At 46.6% G+C, this 22,990-nt stretch overlaps 1 protein-coding gene and 1 long non-coding RNA gene across 2 annotated transcripts in view; both read right to left on the reverse strand.

The window, feature by feature from the left end:
- PLXNA4 (plexin A4) overlaps window positions 1–22,990 on the reverse strand; it is a 648,412-nt gene that overhangs the window by 414,161 nt on the left and 211,261 nt on the right. The window lies entirely within an intron of this gene.
- Window positions 7,325–13,911, reverse strand: LOC145524892 (uncharacterized). The gene is made up of 2 exons (XR_014067927.1): window positions 13,571–13,911; window positions 7,325–7,492 (listed from the first exon to the last, which is right to left on the reverse strand). It is a non-coding gene; the product is annotated as an uncharacterized LOC145524892 (long non-coding RNA).

A 22,990-nucleotide genomic window follows, 5' to 3' on the forward strand; every position in this document is an offset into this window, starting at 1 on the left:
TGGAAATACTCTATCACCAAGGCAACACTGAATTTTTAAAATATTTGATCAAGTAATGCTAGTATTAGGAGGCCGTACCTCCTAAGGAGGAGGTTCTTAGCCTCCCACTCTCTCCTTATTCCCATGGGCTTTAGGTGTTTCGGTCCCAGGCAGTGGGGGGACCTGAGCCACCGTCTCATCCTGCCTCTCCCACCTGCTGGACACACATCTATGAATCAAAGCACCAAGGAGACCTGTGGGTTCTGGCAATGATTCTCCATTAACTAACACAGTCTTATCCTCCAACTCCTTTGCCCCCACCCATCCCACACCATTTTGCTGAGACCTCACTCTATTTCCATATTGGTGCCAGCAACATATGAACAAGGAGCAGGAAATCTGAATCCCCATTCTGCCACCATTTCTCAGGCAAGGCACAGAATGGCAAAGGCCCTCCAAGACCATTCTCCAAGGTGCCCATCACTGTAGAAGCCACACAGCATGGGTCTCAACAAGTCCACCTCTGCCCCCACATCAATGTCAGGGCCTCTCGCCAGCATTCGCAATGGAACCTGGTCCCTCCCACAGCACCCCTATGAATCAGTCAGCCCCTCCTCCTTCTCCAGGTAACAAGAACTTGGGGGCCAGGGTGCTGGATGGCCCAGAGCAAGGCCAAAAATAGGAAGGAATCCTATTGGATGCTGCTGACATCTTGTTTCAGGACCTGTTCAGAAGCTGTGTTACTGGGGGCACAAGAGTCCAAGAGGTGGATCCAAGGTGTGATAGAGGATCAAACCCGCTGCAAAACCCAGGAAACGTTGAAGTAGACCCTGCAGCTCTTACGAATCTGCTCTGCACATCACTCAGTGGATGGAAACACGCAATGCTCCACTCAGAGAGGAGAACACCTGCCAGCACGGGCCACTTCCTCCTCTTAAACGGCTTGAAATTCCACCACCATCACCTCTTGTTTGTGGGTTGAATTTTGCTTTCCACATGCTCCTTCATACACAATCAGCCCTCGTGACTCCAAAAATATATATCCATTCCCATCCAACCCATTATTATTACTGTCCAGATGGGGACATCGAGACTCAGAGAATTCTATTAAGTTCCCAAAGCCCTGCTCTTCATATGCCCACAACTCAAGTCTTCTGACGGACCCAATACTTCCCTGTAAACTACAAGGCCACCCATCAGAGTCATCAATGAAGATGATATGTCAAAAGAAGTGGGATGGGGGATAAGTCGAGAAGATAAAGACGCCATGACCAGTGCAGTGGTTAGCTGGGAAGAAAGGGAGGCCTCCTAGCCTGTTAGAGTATAAACAATTTTGGACCATCTCATGATGGTCCATATACTTTGATGGCTTGCATGTGATGGGAGGGGACCCTTTCCTTCAGACCAAGGAGATGGCACAAGGGGACAAGTTCTCAGTGGCCAAGGGATGATATAAGGGGCCAAGTAGCAGGAAGGGTGGGTGACCCAAGTCCATCTCTCCATTCATCAACAACATTTAATCAGCTCCTACTACATACCAGAAACCCATGTTACAAGGGTGCACAGTGAGTAAGACAAAAAGATCTTTGATGTCACAAAGCTTACATTTAACAGGGAGAAGACAGACAATAAACAGGAAAAACAGTTATTTTCAGATAGTGTCATTTTCAAATTTTTGAATAGTTATTTTTTAAAAAAGGATAGTCATTTAATACAGAATAACTTCAGGGGCAGGGTGTTCCCCAGCTGTAGTGTCCAGTAGAGGTGCCTCCCAGGTGATGCTTGAAGGGGACTTAACAAATGACAAGGAGGAGCCAGCTATGCAACGATCTGGGGACAGAGGATTCCAGGGCAAAGGCAGAGAGAGGGAGAAACTCTGAGGAGGGGGCAAATTTTGGCAAGGAAAAGGCAGAAGGCTGAACTGCCAGAAGGCACTGGGCAAGCAGGGAAGTGTGAGTAATGGGGTCCGAGGGAAAGGCAGGGGGCAGATGACAGAGAACATTCAAATCCAGGGGAGGAATGAGAATTTCATTGCAAATGGGATGGGAAGTCATGAAAAGGTCTTGAGCAAGGAAATAACACGATCAATATATCATTGACCAACTCAGTCTGGCTCCAGGTGGAGGATGATTTGAGGGTGGAACAGGTGACCTGCCAGAGTTCCTTGAGGGGTGATGGTGGCCTGACTCAGGTGTTAAAGGTGAAAACAAGGTCATCATTGTTCCAGTAAGGCTTGCTGGTGAATACAGAAATGAGAGGAATATTTATAATACCTCCTTGATTTTGGCAGGAGCACCTGGGTGAATGGTAGTGCCTTTTTACTGATATGGAGAAGGCTAGGGAGGAATAGGGCAAGGAAGGAAAGATGTCAAGAGTTCGGTTTGGAACATCAAGGGTAAGGCTGTCTGCAGAGTCTGCCACACTGGGATGGAAGGGAATCATAGAGGGAAGTAGCTTACAAAGAACCCAGCTGTGTGGTCTGCATAAAGCATCTCATTTAAATGCTGCAAGTGGATGCTAATGGTATTCTTATTTTCTAGATGAGAAACTGATTCTCAGTATCTAATATGAAGTGAATCTGAACCTGAGCCTGCAGAAAACCCAAGAGGTATCACGGTGTCTGTCCTGCTTATATCAGCCTTTGGTAGAGGTACAGAATGAACCAAGGGACCTTGGCTGGCAAAGGGGGATGCCAATTGAAATATTTTCCTACGAGACCTAGCATTTTACACTTATATTTTGTGAAAGAAAAACTATCACATCAAAGTTTCCATTTTACTAAAAGGAAATTGCAAGTGCTTATGAAGTACAGGCTAATTTGTAACCTCATAAATTTGTAGCCAAAATTAATAATATTGAAAGAGTGGAAATGGCAAAGGATATTCAGCATCAGTCTTATACTTCTTAGCAATGAGCTCTTTCTTCACTTTCTCTCCAAGTTATAAAGAGCATCTTGGGCACCCAGTTATGCTAACCAATGAAGGTTTAAGAAATTAGACTGAAATCAAAAGAATTCAGGCTAAGGATAAGACTTTTTAATATTAACTTTTAATAAAATTGTGGCAAAATCTACATAAGGTAAAAATTTTCCATTTTAAGCATTTTTCTTCTTTTTTATTGAACTATAGTTGATTTCTTCAGCTTATGTTAGGTCCATGCCATTTCTGTCCTTTATCAAGCCCATCTTTGCATGAAATGTTCCCTGGGTATCTCTAATTTTCTTGAAGAGATCTCTAGTCTTTCCCATTCTGTTGTTTTCCTCTATTTCTTTGCATTGATCACTGAGGAAGGCTTACCTATCTCTCCTTGCTCTTCTTTGGAACTCTGCATTCAAATGGGAATATCTTTCCTTTTCTCCTTTGCTTTTCACTTCTCTTCTTTTCACAGCTATTTGTAAGACCTCTTCAGACAGCCATTTTGCTTTTTTTTTTTTTTTTAATAAATTTATTTATTTTAGTTGGGGGCTAATTACTTTACAATATTGTAGTGGTTTTTGCCATACATTGACATGAATCAGCCATGGGTTTACATGTGTTCCCCATCCTGAACCCCCTTCCCACCTCCCTCCCCTTCCCATCCCTCTGGGTCATCCCATTGCCCCAGCCCTGAGCATTTGTCTCATGCATCGAACCTGTAATGGTGTTCTGTTTCACATATGATAATATACATGTTTCAATGCTATTCTCTCAGAACGTCCCACCCTCACCTTCTCCCTCAGAGTCCATAAGACTGTTCTATGCATCTGTGTCTCTTATTCTGTCTCACATATAGGGTTATCGTTACCATCTTTCAAATTCCATATATATATGCATCAGTATACTGTATCGTTGTTTTTCTTTCTGGCTTACTTCACTCTGTATAATGGGCTCCAGTTTCATCCATCTCAACAGAACTGATTCAAATGTATTTTTTTAATGGCTGAGTAATAGTCCATTGTGTATATGTACCACAGCTTCCTTATCCATTCATCTTCTGATGGACATCTAGGTTGCTTCCATGTCCTGGCTATTGTAAACAGTGCTGCGATGAACATTGGGGTACACGCGTCTCTTTCAATTCTGGTTTCCTCGGTGTGTATGCCCAGCAGTGGGATTGCTGGGTCATATGGCAGTTCTATTCCCAGTTTTTTAAGGAATCTCCACACTGTTCTCCATAGTGGCTGTACTAGTTTGCATTCCCACCAACAGTGTAAGAGGGTTCCCTTTTCTCCACACCCTCTCCAGCATTTATTTCTTGTAGACTTTTGGATAGCAGCCATTCTGACTGGTGTGAAATGGTACCTCATTGTGGTTTTGATTTGCATTTCTCTAATAATGAGTGATGTTGAGCATCTTTTCATGTGTTTGTTAGCCATCTGTATGTCTTCTTTGGACAAATGTCTGTTTAATTCTTTGGCCCATTTTTTGATTGGGTCGTTTATTTTTCTGGAGTTCAGCTGCAGGAGTTGCTTGTATATTTTTGAGATTAATTGTTTGTCTGTTGCTTCATTTGCTATTATTTTCTCCCATTCTAAAGGCTATCTTTTCACCATGCTTATAGTTTCCTTTGTTGTGCCAAAGCATTTTGCTTTTTTGAATTTCTTTTCCATGGAGATGGTCTTGATCCCTGTCTCCTGTACAATGTCACAAACCTCCGTCCATAGTTCATCAGGCACTCTGTCTATCAGATCTAGCCCCTTAAATCTATTTCTCACTTCCACTGTCATACCTGAATGGTCTAATGGTTTTCCCTACTTTCTTCAATTTAAGTCTGAATTTGGCAATAAGGTATTCATGATCTGAGCCACAGTCTGCTCCCGGTCTTGTTTTTGCTGACTGTATAGAGTTTCTCCATCTTTGGCTGCAAAGAATATAATCAATCTGATTTTGGTGTTGACCATCTGGTGATGTCCATGTGTAGAGTCTTCTCTTGTGTTGTTGGAAGAGGGTGTTTGCTGTGACCAGTGCGTTCTCTTGGCAAAACTCTATTAGCCTTTGCCCTGCTTCATTCTGTACTCCAAGGCCAAATTTGCCTGTTACGCCAGGTGTTTCTTGACTTCCTACTTTTGCATTCCAGTCCCCTATAATGAAAAGGACATCTTTTTTGGATGTTAGTTCTAAAAGGTCTTGTAGGTCTTCACAGAACCGTTCAGCTTCAGCTTCTTCCACATTACTGGCTGGGGCATAGGCTTGGATTAGCATGATATTGAATGGTTTGCCTTGGAAACGAACAGAGATCATTCTGTTGTTTTTGAGATTGCACCCAAGTACTGCATTTTGGACTCTTTTGTTGACAATGATGGCTACTCCATTTCTTCTAAGGGATTCCTGCCCACAGTAGTAGATATAATGGTCATCTGAGTTAAATTCACCCATTCCAGTCCATGGCATCTGGTCCCATCACTTCATGGGAAATAGATGGGGAAACAGTGGAAACAGTGTCAGACTTTACTTTTGGGGGCTCCAAAATCACTGCAGATGGTGATTACAGCCATGAAACTAAAAGACACTACTCCTTGGAAGGAAAGTTATGACCAACCTAGATAGCATATTAAAAAGCAGAGACATTACTTTGCTAACAAAGGTCCATCTAGTCAAGGCTATGGTTTTTCCAGTAGTCATGTATGGATGTGAGAGTTGGACGGTGAAGAAAGCTGAGCACCGAAGAATTGATGCTTTTGAACTGTGGTGTTGGAGAAGACTCTTGAGAGTCCCTTGGACTGAAAGAAGATCCAACCAGTCCATCCTAAAGGAGATCAGTCCTGAGTGTTCATTGGAAGGACTGATGTTGAAGCTGAAACTCCAATACTTTGGCCACCTCATGTGAGGAGTTTGACTCATTGGAAAAGGGCCTGATTCTGGGAAGGATTGGGGGCAGGAGGAGAAGGGGACAACAGGATGAGATGGCTGGATGGCATCACCGACTCGATGGACATGAGTTTGGGTAAGCTCTGGGAGTTGGTGATGGACAGGGAGGCCTGGTGTGCTGCAATTCATGGGATCGCAGAGTCGGACACGACTGGGCGACTGAACTGAACTGAACTGAACTGATAGTTGATTTGCAATATTGTGTTAGGTGTACAGCAAAATGATTCAGTTAATATATATGTGTATATATATTCTTTTTCATATTCTTATCCATGATAGGTTATCACAAGCTATTAAATATAGTTGCGTGTTGTTTAGTCACTAAGTCGTGTCTGACTCTTTTGCAATCCCAGGACTGTAGCCTGCCAGGCTCCTCTGCCCATGGGATTTCCCAGGCAAGAATACTGGAGTGGGTGGTCATTTCCTTCTCCAGGGGTCTTCCTGACCCAGGGATTGAACCCACATTCTCTTGTGTCCCCTGCATTGGCAGGCAGATTCTTTACTACTGAGCCACCTGGGAAGCCTAGGTATTTCCTATGCTGCTCAGTAAATCTTTGTTGTTTATCTATTTTATATATAGTAGTTTGTTAATTCCAAACTCCTAATCTATCCTTACCATTTCCTTTTTGGTAACTATTAGCTTGTTTTCTATGTCTGTGAGTCTGTTTCTGTTTCGTAAACAGGTTCATTTGCATTACTTTTCAGATTCCACATATAGGGGCTATAACCACTGTAACCATTTTTAAGTGTACAGTTCAGTGCCATTAAGAACATTTGTATTGTTGTGCAACCATCACTGTCATCCGTCTCCAGAACATTCCCTTCATCCCAAGATGTAACTCTGTACCCATTAAACACCAGTTCACTAAACCCCTCTCCCCGCAGGCCCCTGGCAGCTAAAATTCCACTGTCTATGGATTTGACTACTCTAGGGACCTCATTTAAGTGCAGTCTTACAATTCTTGTTCTTATGTGTATGGCTTATCTCACTTAGCATAATGTCTTCAAGGTTCATCTATGTTGTAGCATGTAGAGTAAGACAGTGTTTAATTTGAAAACATGGACTTCCCCTATCAAAAAAGCTTTTCTAGATTCTAAGTAATTCCTGCTCACAGTTGTCATTTCATGGACACTGGTGAGAATAGGAAGAAATGTTGACATGAGAAAATGTAATAGGATAAATGCCCATGGAAGCTTCTTGAATGAAAGCACACCCCCTTACAACACCTGCAACTCCAAACCCGCACACTTATCATGACGTGGCAACATGAAGAACATCAGTCCCTCACAAAGCTCTGCCCTAAAAGGGTCCCTGAGGAAGCAAGTTTGGGAAACACCAGTCACCCTCCTAAACGGTTAATCTGCATATTTGTTGCTGTTGTTTAGTCACTAAGTTGTATCCGACCCTTTGCGACCCCATGTGCTTATTATTAATAGTCCTGAGAAGTCTTTTGATGAAGACACCCATTGAAGGATTATTAACCAGAGATTCTCAAACATGTTTGACTGAAGATGTTTAATACCTATTAATATCTTCCATTGCTTAACACCTTTTAATGTCTCTAGGAACACTGTTCCACGTCCACACTTTGGGAAATGTTGATGTGCTGGCTTCAAGTCTTCAAAATACTGTTCCATCTATTTTCTCACTAGTCTTTATAAAAATCCTGTCAAGTAGATTGAGAAATTAAAGGTAATTTGCTTCACTTATTAAAACACACACACACACAAAGCTATCAAACTTTAGGTCTGGAAGGAAAATCTCCAGGTGAGAGAAGCATCTGGAAGAAGTGGTCTGGACTCTGTCCCCCTGATGTCCCTTTTGGCTAAAAGCCCACTCACATAACACACCGTGTCCACCATCACCACAGCCCCAGGACACACAGCGACCCCTCTTCTAATCTTCTGGCAGAAGACTGCATAGCCGTGAGAACACCCTCTCCTGCTGCCTCTTACACAGCTAAAGTGAAGTGTGAAGTGAAAGTCACTCAGTCATGTCAGACTCTTTGCAAACCCATGGACTGTAGCCCACCAGGCTCCTCTGTCCATGAGGATTCTCCAGGACAGGATATTGGAGTGGGCTGCCATTTCCTCCTCCTTACATAGCTGAGGGAGGCCACAATTTTCTCTATGATAATATGAAATCTGACTGGGAAACAGAACATACATAAAGGAGGACACATACAATGTGTCCCTCTGAACAAACAATGGGTTTCTGCTTCAGACATTCCTAACTCATTCCCAGGTTCAAAGGTCCCTCCATCCCCCAGCCAAAGAGCGGGTTCAACTTCAAGGCACCTGGCTTGGAAGTCTCACTGCCTCTCGGCAGGTAGTGAAGGTGTTTGCAGTGCCCCTGTGGGGGCTGCTGCTTTGTTTGAGGATAACGAGCCTCTATCCTGGTTTCACGAAGGGGTGACCAAAATGGCATCAGTCATCCAGGTAACAGGTGGCTTCCCAAATGGCACACCTTTGCAGGTAGGAGAGGGGATTCCCATCCCTCTCTGGGCCCCAGTCTTTGTGCCTGAACTTTAAAGGGTCTCTAGGGTTCTAGCCAGGGGTCAAAAAAGGACAGTGGACAGGGCAGCACAGTGCATGTTCATCTACCGATGAAGAGAAATAAACCATAACTTGGAAATCACAATGACTTGTTACAGTATTTATTTTCCTTTTATGATACCCAGGCCCTAGGCAAAATACTATTAAAATGTCCAGTCTTGTCTCAACCGTGCTATTAGATATTAATGGGCAGTTGTAAATCCATTCCTGGGCTGAGGTTCTAAGGAAGATACATCCCGTCCTTGGGAGCCAATGCAGCTGAAGCTGCAGTTAGTAGCAGGAGAAATCCCAATCTCTGGGGGAAAGTCGAGGCTGCAGGATCTCAGCCACCCTCCCCTCAAGTGGAGGTTCTTCCTCCAGTGCCAGGTCTGAGCAAGGCCATCATTCCCTGACTGAGCAAATCTCGCTATCACCTCTACTCTCCCAGATCCCCACCTGCCCGCCTCCCCACCTTCTAGATGCTTTGGGCAGGAATTATCCTCTCCATTGAGTAAGATGAGAAAACAGAGGCTCAGAGAGGTTAAAGGCCTTTCCAAAGGTCACCGAGATTGTCCCAGGAAAGGGGTGATCAGCAACCACATCAAGGAAGGATAACACAGTGCGGTAAAGTGTCAAACGGGCACAGAAAAAATGAATTGAAAAGAAATGAAGCGATCTCTAAGTGAACGACGAACAAGAGTCAGTCAACAGTGAAAAATCAATGAGGCAAAATGCTCAGCCTGTAAAGATCGATGAGGCAACCGACCAATGACCCTTATTCCCACCTGAATTGACACCCGACCACATCACGGTCATGTTTATATTTGCCCAAGCCAACCCTCCATGCCACCTGCCGGCATATTCCCCGGGTACCAGATTCAACCTCCACCTAGGCACCCCCTGGTGCTGATTCGAACAGCATCTTCAAACATCCCTGAGAGGTAGCTGATGGAGTTCGCACAGACAGGCTACAGAAAGAAGCCCCTGGAACGAGGAGATAAGGTCACCTTCAGAGAGTTAATTTAGTAATGATAAAGACATCCTCACGGAAGCAGCAGATATCTGCAGAAACTAGCTTACAGGGACTAAGTGTCTCCAGATCACTACTGAAAGAGCAGGGAGCCAAAGTCCACTTGGGGTGACATGATTTTTTCCTCAAGACAAGAATGTAACTCTAGAAGGCTGTAGTCTGAATAAGGAAGATATTAGCCAACTCAGGGCAGTTGGCCTGGAGTACAGAGCAAAACCACATGAACTGCTGAGTCTTAATCTCATACCAACCAGGGAGAGAGCACGGGGGTGGCCGTTAGACATGAGTATGGGGCTTATCCGCTGGGAGGAAGGACAGCAGTTGGTTACCAGGATTCTCCATGGCACAGATGATACCAGCCTCCTGGTTCCAATTCCACATTACTCCAGTGAGCCAGCTGAACCCCTTGATTCTTTCTTGCCGGTATATCCCCCCAACTTTATTCAGGAGTACAGCCTCCATAGGCAGCCTCACCTCAGAAGGGGGCCAATCAAGACTGGAATAAGCCAGTAAATCCCAGTCCTAGTGGGTAATCATGACTGGATTAAGCCAATCATGGGGGTCTCCTTCCTCCTGCCAGTGATGAGTTTTGGAACAGCCATGAGACTCAAGCCTGGTCCATTGGACCAAGTGGGAAGCCTGCTGGGGACTCCATGCAGAGGGACAGTCCTCTTCCTCACTTGTCTACCACCCTTGGTGCCATCAACTGTTGCAGGCTTCTCCTGAATGGGAGGGGAGACATCACTGATATACCCACCATGGCTGAACAGAGGCAAGAAAGTACCTGAGCGAGGAGGCGGGTGGGGGGTGGGGATGACCTATCACCCCACCTTATCATTGGATGCTGAGCCACTGAACGATCCCACCTGGAAGCACCAATCTGCAGTCATCTCATGGGAGACAATCATTCACTTACTGTCCACACTATCCTTTGGGTTCTGTTAACAGCAGCTGAAAGCCTCTCACTGACTCACCCAAGAAACCTTCAGGTTACACAGGGGTTCTCCAGATACCCTGCCACCACGAAGCCAAGAAGGGTATCTAGGAGAGCAAGCACCTTTCTTCCATTAACTAGAACAGACTCCACGACTATGAATGAGGTGGCATTTTTACGTTAAATATCAATATCCCAGAGAATTAGATTGAGTTCGTCCTGAGAATCTCTCCATCTCTGGATACACTGGCAGAATCAGACCCTGGTCCGTGGTAACTCCACTGTGGGGTACCCTACCCAGAGGCCACTTGCTGCCTGAATGTTGTTGTCACCTTGTTTAATAGCAATTGGAGGGAACAATGGTAAACATATGGCTCCTTACAGCCCCATCTATTTATATCCATTTAAGTCCCTTATCTACTCTATGTACTTGCATCCTTGTTTTCAAACAAGCTACATCTCTCCTGGGGCTTCCCAGGTGGCTCAGTGGTAAAAAGTCTGCCTACTAATGCAGGAGACACAGGTTTGATCCCTGGGCTGGGAAGATCTCCTGAAAGAGGAAATGGAAACCCACTCCAGTATTCTTGCCTGGAGAATCCTATGGACAGAGGAGCCTGGCGGGCTATGTACAGTCCATGGGGTCGCAAAGAGTCAGACACGACTGAGTGACTAAACAACAACAACATCTCTCTTACCTATCTCACGGTATTCTTGAGAGTAAAACAAAATCAACACAAAGAATACAAAGTGACATACAGACCATGGAATTTTGGCTAAGAAGGCTGTGCAGAAAATCATTTCAACTTCCTGTGCATCAGAATTGCTGGAGGAGCTTTGTAAAAAGCAAAGACCCAAGATCCCATCCCCAGAAACTCTCATCCAAAAGACGTGGGATAGAATCAGTATTTTTTAAAAAGCAATAATTATTCAAAATTAATTATAAAACAATAAAATGTTGCTTTTTAAAATAAGCAATAATCACTTGCTTCCCAAGTGATTGCTGTAATATGCAGTCAGAGTCGATGAGTACCACTGACAGCCAATCCTGAGCGGGAAAGGCGGCAAGCCTGGGGAGGCAAGGGGCCACTGGACACTGACCTCCACTGCCCACAGAGCCAGAACACCAGCAGTCTGGGCTCCTGAGTCCCAAATTAGGTATCTTCCCATGATGGGGCATGGCTAAGTAATGTGCATTTCCAACAAATTGCCAGGAAACACTGCTGCTGGCGTGCGGACCACACTTTGAGGACCACTGATACACGGACTCTCATTTCTCTTAGCACCATCTCCTGTTTCTCACTTGCTTCGGTGTTATAATCACCATCTTGCAGGCTGTTGTTGTTGTTCAGTTACTAAGTTGTGTCAAATTCTTTGCAACCCCATGGACTGCAGCACACCAGGCTTCCCTGTCCTTCACTATCTCCCAGAGTTTTCTCAAACTCATGTCCATTGAGTCGGTGATGCCATCCAACCATCTCATCCTCTGTCATCCCCTTCTCCTCCTGCCCTCAATCTTTCCCAGCATCAGGGTCTTTTCCAAGGAGTCAGCCCTTCACATCAGGTGGCCAGAGTATTGGAGCTTCAGCTTCAGCATCAGTCCTTCCAATGAATATTCGGGGTTGATTTCTTTTAGGATGGACTGGTTTGATCTCCTTGCAGACCAAGGGACTCTCAGGAGTCTTCTCCAGCACCACAGTTTGAAACATCAATTCTTCAGTGCTCAGTCTTCTTTTTGGTCCAATTTTCACAACCGTACACAACCACTGGAAAAACCAGAGCTTTGACTAGACGGACCTTTGTTGGCAAAGTGATGCAGAAACTCAAAATCAACAATCATGCGTCCTAGAATCACAAAAGGAGTTCCAGCCTGGACCAAGAGCCTGAGCTTAGCGCTCTGTGCACTCACCAACCACCTCCCTTAAAGTCAATAAATGTCTAAAGGCATAAAAAATGTTTAGATTCATTCCAGTGAAATGTTGAGAGAGATATATAGAAAGCAGCTGGCACTGGTATCAAAATATCCAGTAAGGAGACAGAAAGAGAATGGAGCAGTAATGACTAGAGACCAGTCTGGGGGTCACAGTAATAGATGCAAATGCGTAGATGGAGTTGGAAGGAATTGAAATGCAGACCACTTTCCCTTCATTCTTGTGAAATGAGTTACCTCTTATCAAAATGAAAAGAAATTTTCTCTCCTGCATTGTCCAAAGTAATACGCCTCTGGGCACAGTGAATTACCTCTCACATGCTCTCTAAGAGTCACTTCTTAATTCTCTGCACATCTGATTCTCTTCTTTCCTGACCACTTGTGTGCTCTGATCAAGATACCCTCTTACTTGTGAAATTTCAGTGACTCCCTATTGTCTACAGAAGGAAGCAGAGAGACTAGCTTTGTGTTCAAATACCTCCTCCATCTGGCTTGCATCATTTCCACTCAAACAGAACTCCTCTTCACTGCCCATACATGTCCCATGCTTTCCTGCCTTCACGCCTTCATCAAGTTGTTCCCTTTGCCTGAGATTCCCTTCTTCTCCCTTCTCTAGCTCTGCCCTTACAAATCTGACCCTGGACAAATTACTTATTCCCTTTAGGCCTCAGTTTCCTCAACTGTAAAATGGGGATGAAGGTAAGACCTGCCTTCTAGATTGTGGTGAGGAATAACTGAGGCCGTTTGCATAAATGGTTACCACCATCACAAAGCCCCCCTAACCTCCAAGCCAAAGGAATCTCTCTCCTTCCCTGAGTTTCCAAAACAATGTGTGCAAATATCAGAACTTACCACTTGAACTTTGCAGTTGCCATCATGTTTATACCTGTATTCACTTGGCAGCTACCTAAGCCCTAATGAGGTGAAGATATGCTTCTTATGCATAGTTCAAGGCTCAGAGCTCAGCACCTGACCCAGTGTAAGGGCCCAATAGGAGCTGGAAGGATATATAATCAGTCTCGTGTGACCATAAATGAACCCTACAATGTCCCTCCCAGTGCTCTCAGCCCCATCAGAGTAGCCACATCCTTGGGTAGGCCACAGAGTCAGCAATCAGATGGGTGTGAGGCCTCCAACATGAAAAGATTTAACTTATCCTGTGAACCAGTTGCTAAGCTTTGGAGAAGGGTCTCCAGACTCCTCTGTTCAAAGACGTCCCCCAAATCCCCAGAGGCCAGCCTCAGCCCAGTTTTCCATCCCCAAAGCATCTTCCAATAACTCAAAGATTCCCTTCCACATCAGGCGTCCCTTATGCTTACTTAAAACAAAAAACCTTGGCTTCACAAGAAAACCATTTTTCTCTCATTTGATGCTCCTGGGCCTCTGTTCTTCTGGTGCTCTGCTCATCTCTGAAGCTGCAGCTGCCCTGCCCACCTCGGGGAGCTCGGACTCCGTGGAGTCTAGGGGCTTCTCCACACACAAGCTGCATGCCCAGCAGGCTTCCTTCCCCACCCACTGCCAGCACCACCTCGCCTCCCCTCTGCTCACTGCCTGCCTTGGGCAGCCCTGGTATCATCTCCTGGTACCACCTCAGACCAAGCCATCTCCTTGAGCAAAGCCACATCACCCTGGGACTCTGGAACTCTGACTTGGGCCCACTGCCTGCAGAACCAGACAGCTCTGGGTTCTAAAGGACACATTAAGGGGTTCTGTTTGTTTTGGCATCTTGCCAAGCAACAGAAGCAATGAGACTGAAGGACATTCCTTTGATGGGGGGAGGGGGAAGGCTGAAGAAAGGGAGGCTGGGAAGCAAAATGGGTGCTCAGTGATGACTTCCAGGGCTGAGCCGACTCAGAAGAAAAGACCAGTAAAGAGGAAGCTTGATGTGGGAGAAGGAAGGTTGCAGGGGTGAGGGGAGGCAGGTGAAGAGGAACAGGGAGCAGGAGTTTACACTGAAATGGATAGTGACAGTGTTAGTCACTCAGTCAGGTCCAACTCCTTACAACCCACGGACTGTAGCCCACCAGGCTCCTCTGTCCATGGGATTCTCCAGGCAAGAATACTGCAGTGGGTTGGCATTTCCTTCTCCCGGGGATCTCCCCAACCCAGATATCGAACCCAAGTCTACTGCATTGTAGGCAGATTCTTTTCCATCTGAGCCACCACTGAAATGGATAACTGGTCAGTATAAACAAAGAAAGGATGCAATGCTTCTCTCTGCCTGGCCAGAAGAGGGATACCTAGCGAGATCCATCAGCAATTCTAGTTCTTCCCCAACCCTAATCTAGGGCTCCCCAACTGACCCACTATGGGGCCACCTGTCCTACTAATTCCTCCCACCATTAGATGCACTCCTGCTGTAGGGGTCCCAGTAAGGAAGGGGCATCTCATCTTCCAGGAGAGAGAAGCACGGTCTCCCTATTCTTGTGTCCCCACCACAGTGCAGAGGTGAGAGCCTGGCTGAAAGGGCCATCCCCATGGAACAAACACATGCGTACAGACATAAGGGGCGGGGGAGGCAAGGAGAGAGCAAACGGAGGAGGATGGAGTCTCCGAGTGAGAGTCAGAAGTCAGAGCAAAGGGGACAGAGGCTAGGTTGGCTGGCACAAAAGGTGTTTTCTTTTAGTGGTCTCCAAAATAAGAAGATACGGGGAGAAAATACCAAAGTTTCTATTTAAATATATTTTTATCTCAAAAGAATGAAAGATAACAGCTTTACAAATATTCAACACAGAGAACCAGGATGGCCCTGGGTTAACATGTCAACAGCCCTGTGTCCTATAGGGAGAGCAGGTGTCCTGAGGGCAGAGCTGGGCTCTCATGATGCGGAGGGACTTGTGTGGTCCCCTCACACCTGAATTTGCCAGCAGTATGAGCAAGATATGGCTGCATATCTGCATCAGCTAAGGGGTTTTATGAAGCACTGCATTATTGCATTTTTGCCATCCCATGTTTTTCAAAATGGACAAATGGCTTTAAAAGATTCCTATAATAAGAGTACGGCTAGAAAAGAATATGAAGTGCAAGTACTAGCAAGCAATCAGAGAACGAAGAAGTCATCCTTCTATTCCTTCTACAGCCAGCACAAACTCTTCACCATCCACCTTACAAGTCACAGGGCCACCTAAGCAGACCAGAAGTCACTCCCTTCTCAGAAATCAAAATTATTCAGAAGACTATTTTCATATCTGGATTTATATTCACCATTGTGAATGCATTATGAATGCTGACCTTCCCCATAAGCGCTGGGTTACTTTGAGATACTGCCTCATGGCTGGCAATATGCACTGAAATGAGGCAGACCATAGTCCGTGTCCTGGCCCACCGTGGGCTTCTGTGGGCAGGGAGGACCTGTGATCTGGCTGGTGGGCTTCTATGGGACCATGAGGAAGGAGTAGGGTTACACTCTCACGTATCTCAAGATCCAGCTCTTACTAAAGGCCTTTGAGCTGAGACCAACCAGCTGACTGATTTCTCCTCCCACCCTCTTTCTCACATCAGTCACAAATTTGGGGCTCTGGAGGAAAAGGGAAGGGATCCCTTCCTATTCAAGCACTTCATTCATCTCATTCACCTTCATGGTAGCTACCCCATGGCCCATGCCCCCTTGTTCCAACAGTTCATCCAAGAGAACCAAAAAAAAAAGTGTGATGCCAAGAAATGAGGACCCAGGTCCCCTTGCTCCCTGACTCTGCTTTAGTCATGGATGAACAGTCTCTTGGCAGTCCCCACAGTCAGGAGGTTTTCTCTGTGATTGAAGATCAAGGTATCTTCCCCTTCATAAGATCAAGTTACTGAGACCTCGCCACATGCCCAGCACTGGGCTCTATGACCCCATCACCTCTGATAATCCTCACCACAGCCCCTCGAGGTAGGTATGACTCTTGCCCTTTGACAAAGGGAGAATCTGGGGTTCATAGAGGGTAGGCATTCTTCAGGGCTGGAGTCCAGACTCTATCCCAAGTTTGGAATCTCATCTCCCACCCCCCCTTCTGCTTCTCAAGGAGGTCGGGAGTGCCAAGCTTGGAGAAAAACTCACATCTGTCTTGTGACCTTGGATGAGTCGCTCTCTGAACTTCAGGCTCCCATGTATAAAATGGGGTCATAATACATAATACACTACCATGTGCAAAATAGATAGCTAGTGGAAGCTGCTGTATAGCACAGGGAGCTCAGCTTGTGCTCAATGATGACCTAGAGGGGTGGGATGGGGGAGGCTCAAGAGGGAGTTCAGTTCAGTTCAGCTGCTCAGTCGTGTCCGATCCTTTGCAACCTCATGGACTGCAGCACGCCAGGCTTCCTTGTCCACCACCAACTCCAGGAGCTTGCTCAAACTCATGTCCAATGAGTCAGTTCTTCACATCAGGTGGCCAAAGTATTGGAGTTTTTCAGTTTCAGGATCAGTCCTTCCAATGAATATTCAGGACTGATTTCCTTTAGGATGGACTGGTTGGGTCTCTTTGCAGTCCTAGGGACTCTCAAGAGTCTTCTCCAACACCACAGTTCAAAAACATCAATTCTTTGGCACTCAGCTTTAAAAAAGATCTTCATGACCCCCGTAACCACGATGGTGCAATCAAGAGGGAGGGGATATATGTATACACATAGCCGGATCACTTTGTTGTACAGCAGAAATGAACACAACAGTGTAAAGCAGTATGAAAGTGAAAGTGAAAGTGAAGTCATGTCCGACTCTTTGCAACCCCATGGACTGTAGCCTACCAGGCTCCTCTGTCTATGAGATTTTCCAGGCAAGAGTACTGGAGTGGGTTGCCATTTCCTTCTCCAGGGGATTCTCCCGACCCAGGGATCGAACCCGGGTCTCCTGCATTGTAAGCAGACGCTTTACCGTCTGAGCCACCAGGGAAGTCCTTGTAAAGCAATATACTCTAATTTTAAAAATGGGATCACAATAGCACAAACCATGTGGGGTTTTTGTGAGGATTAAATGAGTGAATAGGTGTAAAAGCCTCAAACAGTGCTGGGCACCCACAGCCATCACATCAGTGTCTGCCATGATTATTGCCATCATTCTTGGATTATATTGCTCTCCCAGGAAGCTTAGTCTCTCTTTTCATCCCCCATGAAAGACTAATCCTTGTCATTTTATCCCAATCCTGACTTTTGCTCCAGGCCTGGGGAGAAGCTATAGATCACAGAGGGGAAAGACCAAACTCCCCTTCCCTTACACACCCCTCGGCCACAGCCAGGTCTCCACCAAAGGAGCCAGGAAGTGAATAGAGCAGAAGAAAGAAGATGTGGGCTTCAGGGCTCCTTCAGCCCATGCAGAGCCCCCACCTGGCACATCCAGTCTTCTCCTCCAAGGAAGTCTGCCCAATATAGGCTGCTTCGCTGGGGCTCCAGACACTTGGAGACTAACTAGGCAGCCAGTCCTTGGACAAATCAGCCCAGAGGACCCAACAGGAGGCAGCTGCTGAGAGAGGCTGGAAGGCTGCAATCACAGAGCCACTCCAAGGAGCTGCTCTGTCCAGCAGTGGTGGTGGTAGGGGCAGAACTCAGAAGCCCTCCCCGCAGTGAGAAGCCATCTACAGAGATGGCTGATTTGACTAGTTGGAGGTCCTAACTGCAAGAAGTTGGGAGAGATGTTCATGAGAAGGGTATTAAAAAAAAAAAAAAAAAGCATATTTTTTGAGAGTGAATTGTGGAATTCCTACTCTCTCTCAGACTCTGCTTGTCGCAGAGAAGAGTTACTAAGTTGACTGTACTCTCAGAAGTATCAGGATGCTTAAAAGAAGAAAAGAAAAACAAGCAGCTACAGGGGACCTCCGGAAGTCTGGAAGGGGCTGGGGATGTTTGGGCTGAAGTTGGGGGCTGCTGGGAGGAGAGAGTGACCTTTCTGGATGACTCCAAAGGGCAGAAATAGGACCCGTGAGCGGAGGTCATGAGGCAGAGAGATTTCGATCCTCTCTGAGTCCAGGGGACCAGTCCAGCCATGCCAGACAGGCTCAGACATGGCCACCCCAGACAGGCTCAGGCAGGAGCCAAGTGTCTAGTTGGCAGGGATGCTGCACACAGAGGCAGGGGAGTGGACCAAGTGATGCTGAAAAGAAGCACTTAGCAGCATCTAGCACCTACTAACGGAGAAGGCAATGGCACTCCACTCCAGTACTCTTGCCTGGAAAATCCCATGGACGGAGGAGCCTGGTAGGCTGCAGTCCATGGGGTCGCTAAGAGTCAGACACGACTGAGCGACTTCACTTTCACTTTTCCCTTTCATGCACTGGAGAAGGAAATGGCAACCCACTCCAGTGTTCTTGCCTGGAGAATCCCAGGGACAGGGGAGCCTGCTGGGCTGCCATCTATGGGGTCGCACAGAGTCGGACACGACTGAAGCGACAGCAGCAGCAGCAGCAGCAGCACCTACTAAGCACTCAGCCTATTATAGCTTTTATGGTAATTACTAATCCAGTGATACGATAGTGCGGTTCTTTCGAGCCAAAAATAATAAAAACAGCCTTTTTCGAAGGGGTCTTAATCCTTCAAGTCCACTATTGCCCTGAATGAGGTTATTTTCAGCACCCAAAATACCATTCTAAGAAAGTTAGGGACTTCCCTGGTGGTCCAGTGGCTGGGAATCCACCTGCCGATGCAGGGGACACAGTTTTGATCCCCGGTCCAGGAAGATTCCACATGCTCCAGGGCAACTAAGCCCATGTGCCATGTCTCCTGAAGCCCAGACGTGCCCTAGAGTTTGTGCTCCTCAACGAGAAGCCACCACAGTGGCTTCACCACCCGCTCACCGCAACTATAGCAAGCATGCGTGCAGCAACGAAGACCCAGCACAGCCAAAAAATAATAATAATAATAATAATAATAATAAAATTAAATAAATTTAAAAAGAAAGAAAGAATGTTAAGACCCTTTTTAAGGACTTTCACCGAGATTCCCCAGGTTGCGATAGACGGATTAGAACAGAAGGCCAGGACCTGGACCGAGAGTCACGTGTCTCAGCACAGGGCAGGGGTCCTTCCCTGCAACATTGTCTCCAGCTCGTGCTGTGCAGGAAAAAGGAGGAGGGAGGCACAGGCGGGAAGAAAGAAATGGAGGCCCAAGGCCCTCTGAGAGTGAGGTGTCAAGTCCACAGTGACAGGGAAACCTCTGATAAGACTGGTAGGTAAAAAAAAAAAAGTCTTTATCTGGATCAAGTCCTTTTCAAGCCAGGAGCTTCTGTTGTCAATTTCATGGGGAAGTGCGCGGGCAGCAGGGGCCACCGCGACCCACATGCTCAGTCTGGACACCCAGCCCTGGATCATTTATCAAATCAGCAGACAGGAAAATCCCCCAGCACACAGCAACTCCTCTGCAGGATGCAGAGCATCGCTGAATCTGCCCTGACCCTAGACCTGCTTGCATTTCAATTCCTCCTAGAAAAGACATCAGACAGTCTCATCCCCACTCACATCCCTTCTCCGGCTCTCCTGGTGCGGTTGCCCACACAGAGAAGGAGGCAGGTGTGTGGGAGCCATGTGACCACCAGGAGCGCCAGTCCCTGGGGGAGGACAGCCCCTGCAGTTATGGATAGAGGACACCATCACCACCTTTCTTCCCAGGAGCCTGGATGTATCAGCCGTCCACACAGCAGCCCCACAAGAAAGGAAAGGGGTCCTCCGTTCACAAAGGGCAGACACTCAGGCCCATAGAGTTGGAGGACCAACTCAGGTTCACAGGCAGGACCTGGTCTGAAGCCTGGGGCATCGTCAGTTCCACGAGACTTAGAGAGTATCTGCTTCTAGGTAAGGAGATGCTGTTGTTTAGTTGCTAAGTCATGTTCAACTCTTTGGGACCCGATGGACTATATGTAGCCCATCAGGCTCCTCTGTCCATGGGACTTCCCAGGCAAGAATATTGGAGTAGGTTGCCATTTCCTCCTCTAGGAGATCTTCCCTACCCAGGGATCCAACCCATGTCTCCTGCATTGCAGGCAGATTCTCTACCACTGAGCCACCTGGGAAGCCCATGGGTAAGGTACTCCTGCAGTGAGTGAAGTCTTCCCTAATTGAGACAGAGAAAGTGCCAGGGTTTTAATGAAGTTCAGTGTGAAAGCTTAAGGGCATGGGCTTTACCTCAGGCAGCCCTGGGCCCTAGGTCTTACTCTGTTGCTTGCTCATTACGTGAATCTAAGCAAATTTTTGGATCTCCTAATTTTTGGATCTCCAAACTTAATTTCTTTATCCATAAAACAGAGTTGAAAATAGGCTCCAAACCCACAACTACTCAGTCTGAGCCCTAGCACACAGTAAGTAATCAGCAGCTATGAGTGGTGGTTATATTATTATTGGAAGGATCTCCAGGTGGGGAGGGCACCTGGACCAAGCAGGCCTGGATGCTGCTGGCAGCTGTCCTGTCCGATGTCCACCTCTCTTTGGGTTTCCCTCACTTGGTCACCATCATGAGCAGCCATCGAGAGATGCAGCTTCCCTCTTAACAGCCTGGCTTAAGCATGGAAGGAAGAAAACCCTTTCCCCTGTTTCCTGTGTGCACAGGTTGAGAATGTCAGGAGAGGAGAACAAAAATCCAATAGTCCCAGAAAATTCAGACACAATAGAAATAAAGTATCCTGAGAACAAGTCTTAGGATCTGTAGTAATACATCCTAGAGGACTTTTCAAGCTCCCAGCCCTTGCCTGTCACCCTGTGGCCGCTGCCACCCCATCACCCACCTTCCCTTTCTGTCTCCTATTAAAGGACCTCACTAGCACTTCTCAGCACCCTGCCTCTTCGCCCAGAGCTCAGGGACACTTCAAGCCTCAGCAGACTGACAGTGAAGACACAACCCAAGTGACACTCTGTCCCCCACCCCAGGGACTGAGCCTTTCCAAGGCTACATCAAACGTACAAAATCCCTTGATGTGTGGATATGTGTGCAAGGAGGTAAGGGATATACTCTCCACTCATCTTCTCAGAGCTTACAATACATGGCAAATTGCTGAAAGTAATAAACTGGAAGACTTAAGTCAGTGGTTCTCAGACTTAAGTCAGTGGTTCTCAACACGTGGTGCCCAGCGCAGTAGCCCCGCCAATTTCTTGGGCCCATCCCAGAATCAGAAACTCTGGTGGTGGGTCCCCACCACTTGTGATTTTCACAAGCCCTCCAGGAGATTCTAAAGTTTGAGAGCCACTGACTGAACTTATAGCCCATGTGGCTGAATAATCTTGAGTCTTAGCATTCATAAGATGGGACTAAAAGTAGTTTCATCATCTGTGAAATGGGAATAATAATGGGACCCACTTCATTGGGTGGTTGGTTACAAAGATTACATGGGATCCTGCATGTAACATGCTTAGCAAATTGCCTAGCACATTGTAAACATTGACAAACATTCATTAATGTTAATCTTCCTCCTGAATCTAAGACAGGTTTTACTATGATCACTGTTCAACAAGTGAGGACCTGAGGGTTCAGATAGTTTTTTATGTGATTTGTTCAAGGTCATTGCTCTGTCCAAGTAACAAAAGAGAAACAGGTATCACGTGCAGGAAGAGAGTATAAACCATGCTCTTCTTCTCAGACTTGCAGAAGTTCTCAGTCTGGAGTGCCTGCCATGGGCATCCAGAAATGTATGAAGGCTTTTTTGGTTGACCAAGGGCTGCTGGCTTTTAACCCCCAGTGGGACAGGGATGCTCACCCTGTATTTTGGAAGATGGTCATGCATAATGAAGAACTGTCTTGACCAAAAGGCCCGGTGGCACCTCCATCAAGAAACATAGGCTGCCCCAGAGGTTCAGAGCTACAAAGAGCAGGACTCTGTGTCAGAGGCTTCCTGGAGGACCTGGCAATGAAATCACAGTCATTGCAGTGAAGAGCTGGAAGTTTCAAGGGACAGAATTCCTGCTGAGATCCCCAAAACTCCCACATCGGGTGTGGTGAGGGCTGGGTTTTACCCTTGACATTTTTTTCTCACTTGAACATGCAATGATTAAAGCTTCCCACCAAACCTACATGAGCCTCCACCTCCACAACCCAGGAAAATGCTGTCCAGCTCTGTGGTATTGAGGATTGTCCAGAAGCTTATACTGGAAACAGATGCTGAGTACAGAGACTAAAGGGTATGATGGGACTTTTCTTAAAATGTTTGTGCTATTTACTATGTGCTGCTAAGAAAGGGCCAGAGAAGGCGATGGCACCCCACTCTAGTACTCTTGCCTGGAAAATCCCATGGATGGAGGAGCCTGGTAGGCTGCAGTCCATGGGGTCGCTCAGAGTCAGACACGACTGAGTGACTTCACTTTCACTTTTCACTTTCATGCATTGGAGAAGGAAATGGCAATCCACTCCAGTGTTTCTGCTTGGAGAATCCCAGGGACGAGGGAGCCTGGTAGGCTCATGTCTATGGGGTCGCACAGAGTTGGACACGACTGCAGTGACTTAGCAGCTTAGCAGCAGCTAAGAAAGGGAGAGGGCTTCCCAGGTGGCTCAGTGGTAAAGAGTCTACCTGCCAATGCAGGAGACACAGGTTCGATTCCTGCGTCGGGAAGATCTCCTGTGGAAGGACATGGCAACCCACTCTAATATTCTTGCCTGGGAAATCCCATGGACAGAGAAGCCTGGCGGGCTACAGTCCATGGGGTGGCAAAGAGTCAGACAAGACTGAGCACGCATGCCCAAGAAAGGGAGAAGGAGAGAAAAGGAAGTAGAATGTGAATGTTGTTCTGAAAGTAAAATATCTTGGATGTCAAAAATGCAAGGCTATAGTTTTTCCAGTGGTCATGTATGCATGT

The sequence above is a fragment of the Giraffa tippelskirchi genome, chromosome 10 (genome assembly GCF_054371585.1).
Source record: "Giraffa tippelskirchi isolate mGirTip1 chromosome 10, T2T-mGirTip1v1.2.pri, whole genome shotgun sequence".
Classification (NCBI taxonomy): Eukaryota; Metazoa; Chordata; class Mammalia; order Artiodactyla; family Giraffidae; genus Giraffa; species Giraffa tippelskirchi.